The 11,580-nt window shown below is 57.9% G+C and overlaps 1 pseudogene; it reads right to left on the bottom strand.

The window, feature by feature from the left end:
* Window positions 1-664: 664 nt before the first annotated feature.
* LOC128076461 (maestro heat-like repeat-containing protein family member 2B) lies at window positions 665-11,478 on the bottom strand (annotated as a pseudogene).
* Window positions 11,479-11,580: the final 102 nt, after the last annotated feature.

Here is an 11,580-nt window from a genome sequence, read left to right as displayed (position 1 = left end):
TTGTAGATAGACTTGCACTGCTGGGGCAGCCCTCTAGTACTGATGAATACCAGGTGCCCTCCCACCCTCCTAGAGTGAAATCAGCATGCTCAGCTCACTCTCTGAAGTGCCTGTACACCAAAGCATGCAACATGGCAAATAAACAGGAGGAGTTAGAAATCCGTGTTCGGGCAGGAGATTGTGATCTGGTGGCAATTACAGAGACATGGTGGGACAGCTCATAGGACTGGAATGTGGTCATGGATGGCTGTGTCCTTCTCAGGAAAGACAGGCCAGCAAGGAGAGGTGGTGGAGTTGCTCTTTATGTGGGAGAGCAACTAGAATGCATTAAGTGCTATCCAGGGGCAGTTGAGGAGTGAGTTAAGAGTTTGTGGGTGAGAATTAAGGGGCAGGCTGGCACGGGTGATAATGCAGTGGATGTCTATTACAGGCCACTGGATCAGGACAAAGAAGTTGATGAGGCCTCCTCTCCTCTCCTCTCCTCTCCTCTCCTCTCCTCTCCTCTCCTCTCCTCTCCTCTCCTCTCCTCTCCTCTCCTCTCCTCTCCTCTCCTCTCCTCTCCTCTCCTCTCCTCTCCTCTCCTCTCCTCTCCTCTCCTCTCCTCTCCTCTCCTCTCCTCCCCTCCCCTCCCCTCCCCTCCTCTCCTCCCCTCTCCTCTCCTTTCTTCTCTTCCCTCTTCTTCCCTTCTTCTGTCAGCTCCACCGTTGAAGACAAAACTCTCTCCTCCACATCTCACTAGAAAAAGGAGAGTCACATGTTGTGAGATGAAACACAGTTTGAAAGAAAAAAGAAAAAATGCTTCCTCCCAGGATCCCTCTGACAGAGGCAAGCTACAACTGGGGCTGCACCAACAGCAAAGGCAGGAGTGCCGATACCTGTCTGTGGGCCCAAGCAGCCGGGAGAAGTTGTCAATCATGACCTCTTTGTGGCAGCAGATGAGGATGACCACCGCCTGGCACAGGAAGGGCATGAACGTGCTGTGCTGCACGGATGATGTGCAGCTGCGCAGGATGTGGAGGATTGGTAGCACCTGAAAGAAGAAGGGCAGAAAGAATGACTTGCTGCATCCTGGACTCTGCAGGGCCTAACGATGGACATTCAGCACATGAGCAGTGCCTGCTCCCTTGACATGCTGCCAAGGCCTGAGCCTAAATTGCACGCCAGCCACCCTGTCCAAGCCCTGGCTCTGCCCTCAGGCTGTGCTTCTTTAGCACAGGAGGCAAATGGCACAAGGCGTAGTGCAACAGCAGCGAAAGTCCAAGAGAGGTGGAAGAAAGTCTCTTACGTCCCGACAGATGTCCTTCCCGTACATCTGCAGAAAGGTGATCATCCACTTCCCAGCTGCACGCACGCGCATTCCTTTGCCTTTCCGCAAGGTCTCCTTGATGGCCATCAGGAAGTCAATGGTGCGTTCCAGGGGGAAGCTTCTGCACACCATCTGCAGAGAAAAGAGAAGCAGGAGAGATCTCATCACTGCTCTGCGGCAGCTCTTCAGAACAGAAAGCAGTCTTGAGGGCGTTCTTAGTTCAGCAGCTTGCCGGTCACTCAGGGGCCATCACAACGCTCCTGCTCTCCTACCCTGCTATTTATACGGAAGGCGGTTGAGCCTTCTCTCAGCTGCTCCACCCATGGTGTTTGCTTACATGCAAAGCCTACGTAGCAGCCACAGTCACACACACACACAGACACACCATGGAATCAGCTCCTTGCATGGGGGGCCTGAAGGGCAGACGTAGCTCAGAGCCTCCTGCTACTTGCTGAGAAAAGAGGTCTCAGGGTGACAGCTCATTTTGGAAATGGTATGAAAGGCTGGGGACAGCCTAGGGTCGTGCAGAAGCCTATGCACTGAGATGCCACCACCCCTTTTTGGGTCCACTTACCCTTGCCAGTTTGGATGAGGTCTGGAGCTGAGTGATGGAGCTGCAGTCATTCAACCCCTCACACAGGCTCCCAGTGTCTCCTGTCTCAATGACTCTGTTGGCCGCCTTGGCTGGAAAGAGCACGAGAGAAAAGGGAAGTCATGCTTCTGGAAACAGAACTGCTTTCCATGGGGGAGAGACTGAGGACAGGGTGGGGACAAGAAGAGAGCTGTGCACAGTGCATCTCCCTCCTGTACTCAGGGCCCAGCCCGTGGGGCTCTGGTAGCGCTGCGGAGGAGAGCACAGGGCTGGTGCATCCCGCTCTACTCACCTTGGATTTGCAGAAGGAAGCTCAGGCAGGTGGCGGCCAACTGGCGGGATGTGGGCATGGGGTCGCATGTCAGCGGAGCCAGCAATCCCACCAAGGAGCCAAAGGACTCACAGGCATCTCCTCTCTGCAGGGATGAGAGGCAGGAACAAAGTTGTAGGCAGCCCCAGCTCTCCCCAGCTTCTCCTGCCCATGCCTTCCCCATGCCATGACACAACATGCACAGCTGGGCGGAGCTCGCCTTCCAGCTCAGGGGCACTGGGGAGGGAGCAGGGAGCATGCAGTGGGGCTCTTTACTCACCAGAAGCTCTTCACAAGCAGCCAGCAGCTGGGAGCAGGTCTGCAGGGCCCTATTGTGCTCCCACACATTGTTTGAGGTCAGTGATCTCTGCAGGACCTGAAGCAGAGCATCCATCTCACCATGGACATCTTTCCCTTCCTGCCACTCCTCTCCCTGTCCCTCTTTTCCCAACAGTTTCCCTCAGGTCCTGCCCTGTGGCTCCACGTGGACCCCCACCTCACTGTGCGCTGACACTGCAGTCTCTGCAGACATTCCTGCCTCCTAACCCAGGAGATTTTCCTTAGCTGTGCCCTACCAGGGGCTGGCTCCTGCCTTTCCCCCTGCAGAGCCCATTTCTCTGCCCATTTCTCAGCTCGCAGTGAGCTGGCCTGTTAGCAGGAGATTTCTCCCCCTTCGATCACACTCTCAGTCCCCAGATCTCTGTCCCTGCTATCAACGGGCACCATGCTTCCTCCCTTGCCCCACACGTACTCACCTGGACTATGTTCTGGAAGAATCCATGGATGGTCTCTGTCTCAAGCAGGACCACCATGAGCCGGCTCAGAGCTTTCAACGATGCCTGCAGAAGCTGAAAGCAGGAGAGGGGATTGAGGTGTGGCATCATGGCTGCTGCTGGAGCATAGGCCGTGTGTGCTGAGGTAGGGCTCTGACGCAGAGGTGGCCGGGAAAGTTACGGCAGGTTACCTGCAGGTACTGTGCTGCTTGCCGTGACTTCTTGATCTTCAGCATCATCTCTGCTGAAGGGTGTGACACAATGTTCTTGCAGCACAGAGCCAACATTTCACGTACATCCTTGCTTCCTAAAGAGGGCTTCAGCTTGCTGACAGGAGGAAAAAAGGAAGAGAAAGCAGACAGGGCCTTTACCACTGCTCTCCAGATTGGTTCAGACAATGTCTGAGATTCTCCCAATCAACGGCTGCAAAGCCAACACCCCCAGCCTGTGCTGCTGAGCACTGTCTTCAGTTCCAGCAGCACCCTCCTCCTCCCCAGCAGCAGTGAACCACCTCCCGCTCTGAAGGGAAGAAGGCCCCAGGTCTCCCTTCTCTTCCTCGCCTGGGGACAGCAGTACCAGGCCTTTCTCCCTGCCCAAAATCTCAGCTTCACTGGCCACAACAGCCCAGCCATCTCTCTTGTAGATGCGACTCCTCACCCCCTCCCCCCTCCAAGTCTTCGGAAGCTACCTAGAAGGAGGACCACCATCTGCCTTGCAATCCTCCGCCTTTACCTCAACTACTCCAGGGCCAGAATCACCTTGAGGGGCACTGGGGAGACAGGGGTGCCCAAGTAATACTTCTTCAGCAAGTCCTGCAAGTACCAGAGCAACATTGTCAAAGTGGGCAAGGGCCACGAGAGAGCTCTTCCACCTGGCCCAGAGACAGAAACAACTGCCACACACCAGCCCCATCGTTCCCACATTTCCCATGCAAGCACTGCAGGATGCAGCAGCTCCACAGCTGGTGGACCTAGCCCACTGCCTGCTGCTGCCTGCCAGCACCCAAGGTCCCCACCAGCTGGAGACCTGTGGCTGAGGGAGATCTGCATGGCTCCAGGGATGGGAGCCTTGTGGCACAGCCCAGAACTCCTCTACAGAGAGCCCTGTCTCTAGGCACTCACCATCAGGATCTCCAGCAGCTTGCTCTTCAAGGAGGGGTTAAAGAAGGCGGAGCCACCCACGGCATGGACAGCAGAGCTGAAGTCAGTGATGCTCTGCACCAGCGCGAGCTTGTTCTGCAAGTCCTGGGGCCAAGAGAGAAGAACATTCTTTGAACTGTGGGAAGGGCCAGTGGCTGCAAGGGGGACACGTGGGGGCAACGCTAAGGGAAGGGCTTGGATCTTCATCTGGGCACAAACTGTTCCCCAAGGGACCTTTGGAAAGAGAAGACCCATCTCAGCTTCCCCCCACGTGGAGGGGCGGCAGCTGGGTGCTCTGACACCCTGGCAGACTTCGAGCTCTCACCTGGCAGCTGCAGCTGTACAGCAGCAGGATGTTGCCCACAATGTCTCCCTCCAGGCGGGCGAGCAGCTGCTCCTTGGAGGCTCGCAGTGCCAAGCTGCCATGGGCGAGGATGAGAGCGCTGCGTGTAGCCTGAGCTCTCGTGCTGTCCAGCTCCGTCTGTGTGAGGAGAAATGCCTTGAGACACTCGCTCAGCAGCCCCCAGTGCCCTGCGGTGCACCTGGGCTCCCAGGGCAGGAGCTGCTGTGAAAATAAGGCAGAAGACTGCCGAGATGGGAACCCGTAGCACTTTACCTTCTTGCGCCTGGAAATCCTCCCATTCCGGCCTTTGCACAGCCTGGACGCAAACATGGTGAGTGTGTCCAGGACTGTGTGGAAGTTGCTGTCAGCAGCATGGCTGACAAGAGAGATCATTCCCTGCACAAAAGAACGAGGGGCAGTTGGCCCAGGCCTGAACCTGCTAGCGCAGCCAGCCACAGTGGCCGGGCTGGTCCTTGCCTGGGGGAAACGGCAGCACTGAGGAGATGGAAAGGCCCGGAGAAGGGCCAGGAGAGGCCCTCTGCCCTAGGGACAGAGCGGGGATGCTCACAGAGTTGGAGGAGAAGAGAGCTCACCTGGGCCTCAGATGGCTCCTCTGCATTGGATTCCTCCAGGTGCTGCAGCAGCTTCTCCTGGACATGGAGGACTTCCTTACAAGCTCCCAGAACGGCACCCAGAGCCTTGTACAGGAAGGTCTGCGTGGGAAGGGAAGGAGTAAGCTGGGATGTGGCAGCAGCCTGACCTTACAGGAGAGGGCTAGATGGGAAGGACCCACACTCCCTGGGAGATGCTGAGAGCAGCTGCAGGGCCGAGCTGTAGCCAGCCCCAGGCAGTTTGCAGGCAAAGGCCCGCTGGGGGGCACGGGCTGGGGAAGCAGCGAGAGCAGCCCGTGTGGGCAGAGCACCAGCCTCAGCCCCAGCCCCAGTTGGGCACCTGCATCTGCACCGCTGGGGAGAGCCAGGGGAGACCTACCTTTTCTGCAGAGCTGCTGGCAGAGCTGCTCAGCCGCCGGCTCAGCTCGCAGCTCAGGGCCTTGGTCCAGGCCTCGTCCTCCACGACGTCCAGCGATGCCCTCAGGAACTGTTGGAGAACAGGAGAAGCCAATGTTCCCTTGCCCTTTGCCTCTTCCCGCGTTCCCAAGTCACTGCAGCCTTCTGGGGAGAGGTGCCTGGAAGAACAGCCCCTCTCCCAGCTCCCCCCAGCATTCCCTCCATTAAAGCCACCTACTGCTCCTCTCCTAAGACCCCCCTTGGGCTTGGGACAAAGAGGAAGAGGCAGCGCTGCAAAGGTGAGCAGCTGCTCCACAGCAGCTTTTGAGAGGCTGCTGCTGTCCCGTGGTGGCTCGTATGGGAGCGGTGGCTCATATGGGAGCGGGGATGGCAAGCACTTTTGTGCACCATGTCTCCCCACAATACTGTACCTTTATCAGATGGTGCTCCCAGTCTTCAGAGTTCGGGAAGCTCTCATCTTTCCCTGCACAGCAACAAGAAGCAAAAGAGCATTGCTTGGAATAAAGCCTCAGAAGAAGAGCTGCTGCAAATCTGACTTGGCTTGGGCACTCGGCACTGCCAAGCTGGGACCTGCACCCCCTCCATAATGACCTGTCCCTCCCCACAAACACTGTCCCTGTGCACGAGCACAGAACTGCTCGAATTCAGTCTTAGGAGATGTGAAGGGCCCGTCCGTGTCCTGGAATGGGCAGATCCCCAGAAGGAAAGGTCCCGGTCCCCAGTGCTGTCTCCTTGGAATGGAAACAGCAGCAGAGCAAGCACTGGGCCACAGACAATGCTCTCCCTCTGCCAAATTGCAGAGCTGCATCTTCACTCCCCCCCCTTCCAATCCTCCACCTCTCCTCCCCATCAGCACTTTACCTTCGAGGCACTGCAGCAGCAGAGGGATCTCAGCAGCCCACTTGGCCCCCACAGCTCTGTGGATCTTTCTGTGGAGGTTTTGCATGAGAAGCAAGGCAGCGGCTTGGAGTTCGCTGCCTGCAAAAGGGCTCCTTGCCACCACCTGAGCGAGAGCAAGGAGAAACAGGGTCACTTCTGCTGCAAGAGAAGCAGCTTCCCCCAGGAGGAAAGCAGCTTGGCTCTGCCCTGATGGGCAAGGAGCAGCCAGCAGCTTTGCCCATGACATTGCAAGCTAGGAAGAGAACAGCATCCCCAGGAGTGAGGCAGGTGCTGGCACGCTCGGCCATGCTGCTTCCTCCTCGGGGCTTGTGGCACTGGCCTCAGGAGCATCTACTTACCAGCAGACGTGCCAGCAGTGTCTAGGGAGTCAGCAGTGGGCCTGCGAGGAGAAAGAAGTGCTGAGTAAGACTCCAAGACACTCCGTGCCCTGCTGCTCTCCCTTCTGGGGAGCTTCTGCTCCTACCTTGAAACATGGAGCTGAGGAAGTGGGGATCCAGATCTTCCATGTCCCGCACCGTCAGCTCCCCTCTCTTGGCCAGGGCTTGGACGCAGCGGGAGACCGGGATCAGCATGCCGGTGTACTGGGCTGGCACCATGTACAGCAGCAGCCTTGGCCACAGGAGCTGTAGGGAACGAGGCAGTTGAGCATGTCAGCATTCCTGCCTCCGCTCAGAGATAAAGAGGACTCTGAATTTTCTTGAGTCTTGTGTCCTTCAGAGCACGCTGGAGGACAGACCTGAGGTGTTGGAAGGGGACGAGGAACACGTGGTGCAAAGGCAAGGAGTGGCAGCAGGGCAGAGTGTGACTTACTTTGGAGATTCCTCTTGCAGAGACATCCAGTGACCCCAGGATGTCCATACACAGCTCTTGGAGAGCTCCCTCTTCCTGGGTAGAAAGGTCTCCGGCTGCCTGCACAACAGTGGTGTTGAAACACTGGTTACTCTCAGTTCTCAGGAGCCTCTCAGGAGGCTCAGGTGTGGCCCCACCGGTGCTTCTGTGCCAGCCTATGAGCTGCACAGGTCTTCCAAAGGAAGATGCTGCCCACTGTCCTCACCCTTCTTCCCGTGGTGCGGCTGAACTCCATGAAGATGTGCCCCACCACATCCCAGGCTGAGCAGCTCCAGATGTTGGCGCTGAGCAGATCCTCAATGAAGTGCAGCACGGCCCTCCTCACCTGCCAGGGGTCAATTGTGGGTGTGATTTTCCTGCTCAGAAGGCCAAGGGAAGCCACCTGCTCCTCAGGTGCCCTTTGGGCATGAGCAGAGATGACAAAAGCAGAGGAGAAGAGGTGAGGGCCAGGCCTTAGCACCAGGCTGTGCACTTTCCATGCACAGCACAGGGACCCGACCGCTCCACTCTGCCTGCTCTCCTGACAGGAGCCATCGTGACCATGTGGTCGATGCCCCAGCACATCCCTGGTCACCCCAGGCCCTGCCGTATTGGCAGCAGCATCACCACCCTGACAGTGCTTTCCTTTCCCCAAACAGCTCACCCGGGTCCTGGGGTCACTGCACACACGCTGCACAGCCTCTGTAATCTGCGGCAGCTTCTCTGTCATCGCAGGCTCTGCAAGAGATGCACAGAAGCATGCGTGGAGGCACAACTCAGATGGCAAAAGGGATCCCTGGAAGTCCCGACCCGTGGTACTGACCATCAGAGCGAGCCAGAGCGCCAAGCAGACCCAGGGCTGCCACGCATCCAGCCTCCCACTCATCGCCCAGCTGCAACTGCAGAAACAGGACCGTTTCCTCTGGACAGATTCGGGCTGCAGGAAGGAAATGCCATACTGTGTTAGTGAGCAACTCATGCCCATTTGTGAGGTTAGAGAAAGATGTATTGGCCAGAGCACCGGCAAGCATCGCCAGAGCTCCTCTCCTTACCCTGCAGCAGGATGCAGCGGGTCAGCTCTGCTCTGTCAGCCTTGCTGTGCTGCTTGGCGTCATCAGAGAGCTGTGGGAACAAAGTCCGTTTGGGAAAATCACATGAGCATTGAGGATGGAAAAGACACTGTGCTGCCAGCTCCTGTCTCCCTTGACACTCTTGGGAAGAGGACACACAGACAAAACACAGCCCACCCCACACCATCCCGGAGGGCTCTGAAGCAGCCACAGACATGCAGGAGCTAAGGCTGAGCAGCCATCAGAGGCTCAGAGCTTTGCAGTCCTGAGGCTTAGCCAAGAGCGAAACTGCTGTGCACACAAGGATAGGCTCCCCTTACCTGATAGAACACAGCACTGGTGATGGCCAGAAACTTGTCCTTGGGGATGACAGACTGAACTCCCTGTAAGGCCTCCAGGAACATATGAAGGCTCTGCAAGAGACCAGGAAAGGAAGAAAGGGTTGAAGTCACATCTAGCCACTTGGGAGCAGAGGAACTGTTTGTCAGTGGTTTGTCTGCTGGGAGAAGCTCCCACACAGGTGTTCTTGTTTTTCCCCCCCTCCCAGTAGCACCAAGAGAGTCTCTCTGCTCTCAACCGAGCCCTGTTTGGGCATCACTTGCAGGCATTTCCCTGCCAGCGGCCCTCTTCTTCCCCATCAGATGCAACTGGATGTCGTCCTTCCAGTTGTTAGCACAGACCTCCTCAGGTACTCAGAACCCCACAGTGGTGGTGGTGAAGTCTCCCATCCCCAGGAGATGGGCACCAGTGACTCTTGGCTCCCTCCTGGCTCCTGTCCAAGTTATTCCTTCCTTGACTGAAGAGCTCAGCAAGCCTCAGACCTCCCTTGAACACTTGCTCCTTCTTTCTCCAAGGGCTCCCCACCTCCTCCCTGCAGCCCCCTGACCCCTTGTGGCACTTGCACGGGCCCCACGTCCACACCGAGCCCTGTGCAACATCTTACCTTGGCCACCCTGCAGGTGTCTTGCATCTCCTGACACGGGTGCATGAGCCAGAGGAGCCGCTCCCAGACGTGCTCTCGGGGCAGCTCCTCTTGCAGGAGGACAGTCATCATGGCAGTCACAGCCCCGAGAACGGCCTGTCTGTCCTGGAGAGGGATGGCAGAGGCCCAGCATCAAAGACTGAACATCTGCCCTTCCTACAGAGAGGGCTTTCTCTTTCCCTTCCCCTTCCCCACACCCCTGTGCCCAGCAGGACATGGGCTCGCTCTCCCTGGGCAGGCAGGTTTTCCCCATACCCTCATCCCCGGCTCTCCCTGCCACAGTGCTGTGACTTGTGACTGCTCCCTGGCAGGGAGATCCAGCCCCAAGCACAGCCAGTATGGGGCCCTTTGCAGAGCCCACCCTCTCTGGCTGCACCCTCTTGTCACCCCTCTGCTCTCAGCCTGCTGGGCACAGACAGAGCTGCTGCCATGGATGCCCCAGCTGCCGTCCCGGGCTGGGAATGCAGCAGTGCTCACCTCTTCCTCCTTGCAGTCCTGCCAGTTGCTGACCACAAAGAAGAGGAGCTCATCAAGATTCTCATACATTTGTTCTTTGTCTGTGGCAGGCCAGGGGCATTGCTTTCTGGAGGACAAGTGACTCTTGATTCCGTCCATCCATTGTTTCACAACTGAAACAAAACAAAACAAAAAAGAATAATTATTTAAAAAAAAAAAAAAAAATAGCACAACAAAACAAAAGAAGAGAAAAGGGAGCCTGTGAGAGTCTGCAGCAGGGTGAGGTGCAAGGGCTGTCCCCAGCCCCCCTGCCTTGGGGCCGGCACTCACCAGCACAAGCAGTGCGCAGGGTCCGGCCACTCCTCACCCGGCCCACCACACTGCACAGGCCGGCCAGCGTCAGCCACACAAAAGAGATGCACTGCGGAGCTGCAGAGAGGAAGGAGAAGGGCACGGTCAGAGCCTCAGCAGGGAGGGAGGAGAGGCTGCAGAGCCCTGCACCCCCCAGCTCTATGCAGATCATGCGCAAGGGGAGAGACCCCTCTCCCCAGTTGTTATAGATGTCAGGAGGCTGAGGGCACTCTACCATAGATGCTGAAGAGTTTGCTCAGGGTGACGAGCACAAACTCCTTGCACATCTCCCGTGTGGCCTTCAGGTGGCCCTGGAGCTCGGCCATCACCAAGGAGAAGTGAGTCCGGGCCAGAGCCACCAGGACATTGCTGGCAGCCGTCCTCACGCTGTCCGTCACGCCCTGAAAAAGAGTCACTGGTGACACACGGCACAGGAGGCTGCCCGAGCCTTCCCTTGGAAGGGCTGAGCCAGCGCCGTCTGCCAGCAGAACAGCAGCACGGGCAGGCAGCTCCCTTTGCCTTCGGGAGTGAGCCCTCACCTGGGCTGCTGTCAGGTCCTGGGACACCTCAGCCAGCAGCCGGTTCACCACTCCGCACGGCGGGCGGCTGTCCTCTTCCCCCAGGACGTGCTCCAGCTCGCAGTACGCCTGCTCTCGGTCACCCTGGGGACAGGGATAGGTCACGTTTTGCTTTGCCCTTGTTCCCGGGGAGCCGCCCGCTGCCGCCCATCGCTATGCCGATGTGCTGCCGGGGCCTGGCAGCCACGGGACAAGAACCAGGGCAAGGAGCGATGCTTGGACGTCCCCAGCTCACCTCCTGGTCTTGCAGGCGCTGCAGCAGTAAAGTCACGGCACAGGTGGGGACAGGGCTTTCCACCCTGCCTCTCTCCCCGCGACGTGTGCGTCTGGGCATGCAGCCCACACAGGCAAAGAGACCTGGAAGGAAAGAGCAGAGCAGCTGCCGCCGGTGTTGCTTGGAGCCAGGGCCGAGCATTCAGCCAGCTCTGGGAGGAACACTCCTCCAGCCCCACAGCGCGGGGTGGGCTGAGCTGGCACGCGTGTGGCCAGTGGGGAGAGGGGAGAGAGCCTTCCCCTGGCTGGGGTACTGGGGAAAGCACAGTGGGCGGCTGCAGCAGAGCAAGGACAGTGCTGCTGGCACGTCCTGAAGAAACATTGGAGGCACACACGTGCTCGGGCAGCACCACGATGTCCAGAGAGGTGGAGGGACCTCACCTCGAAGGGCTCTCAGCCGCTCCATCACAACAGGATGCCTCCAGACAGACACAACGCTCTCTCTGGGTTCGCTTCCTGCGCGTCCCACAAGCGGACTGAGCCACCGCCCCCACCGCTGCCACAGGGGTGAAAGCCACAACTGTGACATCTGGCAAACTGAGCAAAGAGTGTCACCTCACAGAGAATGACGTGCCCCGGGCTAGGGACTAGAAAGCATGTTTTGCAACCCTCTGTGTCTTCCACCAGCAGTGTTCTTTAGTTTCTGTTTCC

This window comes from Tympanuchus pallidicinctus, unplaced genomic scaffold (assembly GCF_026119805.1).
Source record: "Tympanuchus pallidicinctus isolate F22 unplaced genomic scaffold, pur_lepc_1.0 scaffold14, whole genome shotgun sequence".
NCBI classification, from domain to species: Eukaryota; Metazoa; Chordata; class Aves; order Galliformes; family Phasianidae; genus Tympanuchus; species Tympanuchus pallidicinctus.
Note: the sequence above shows the minus strand (reverse complement) of the source record. Positions and strands in the feature narration are given on the sequence as shown.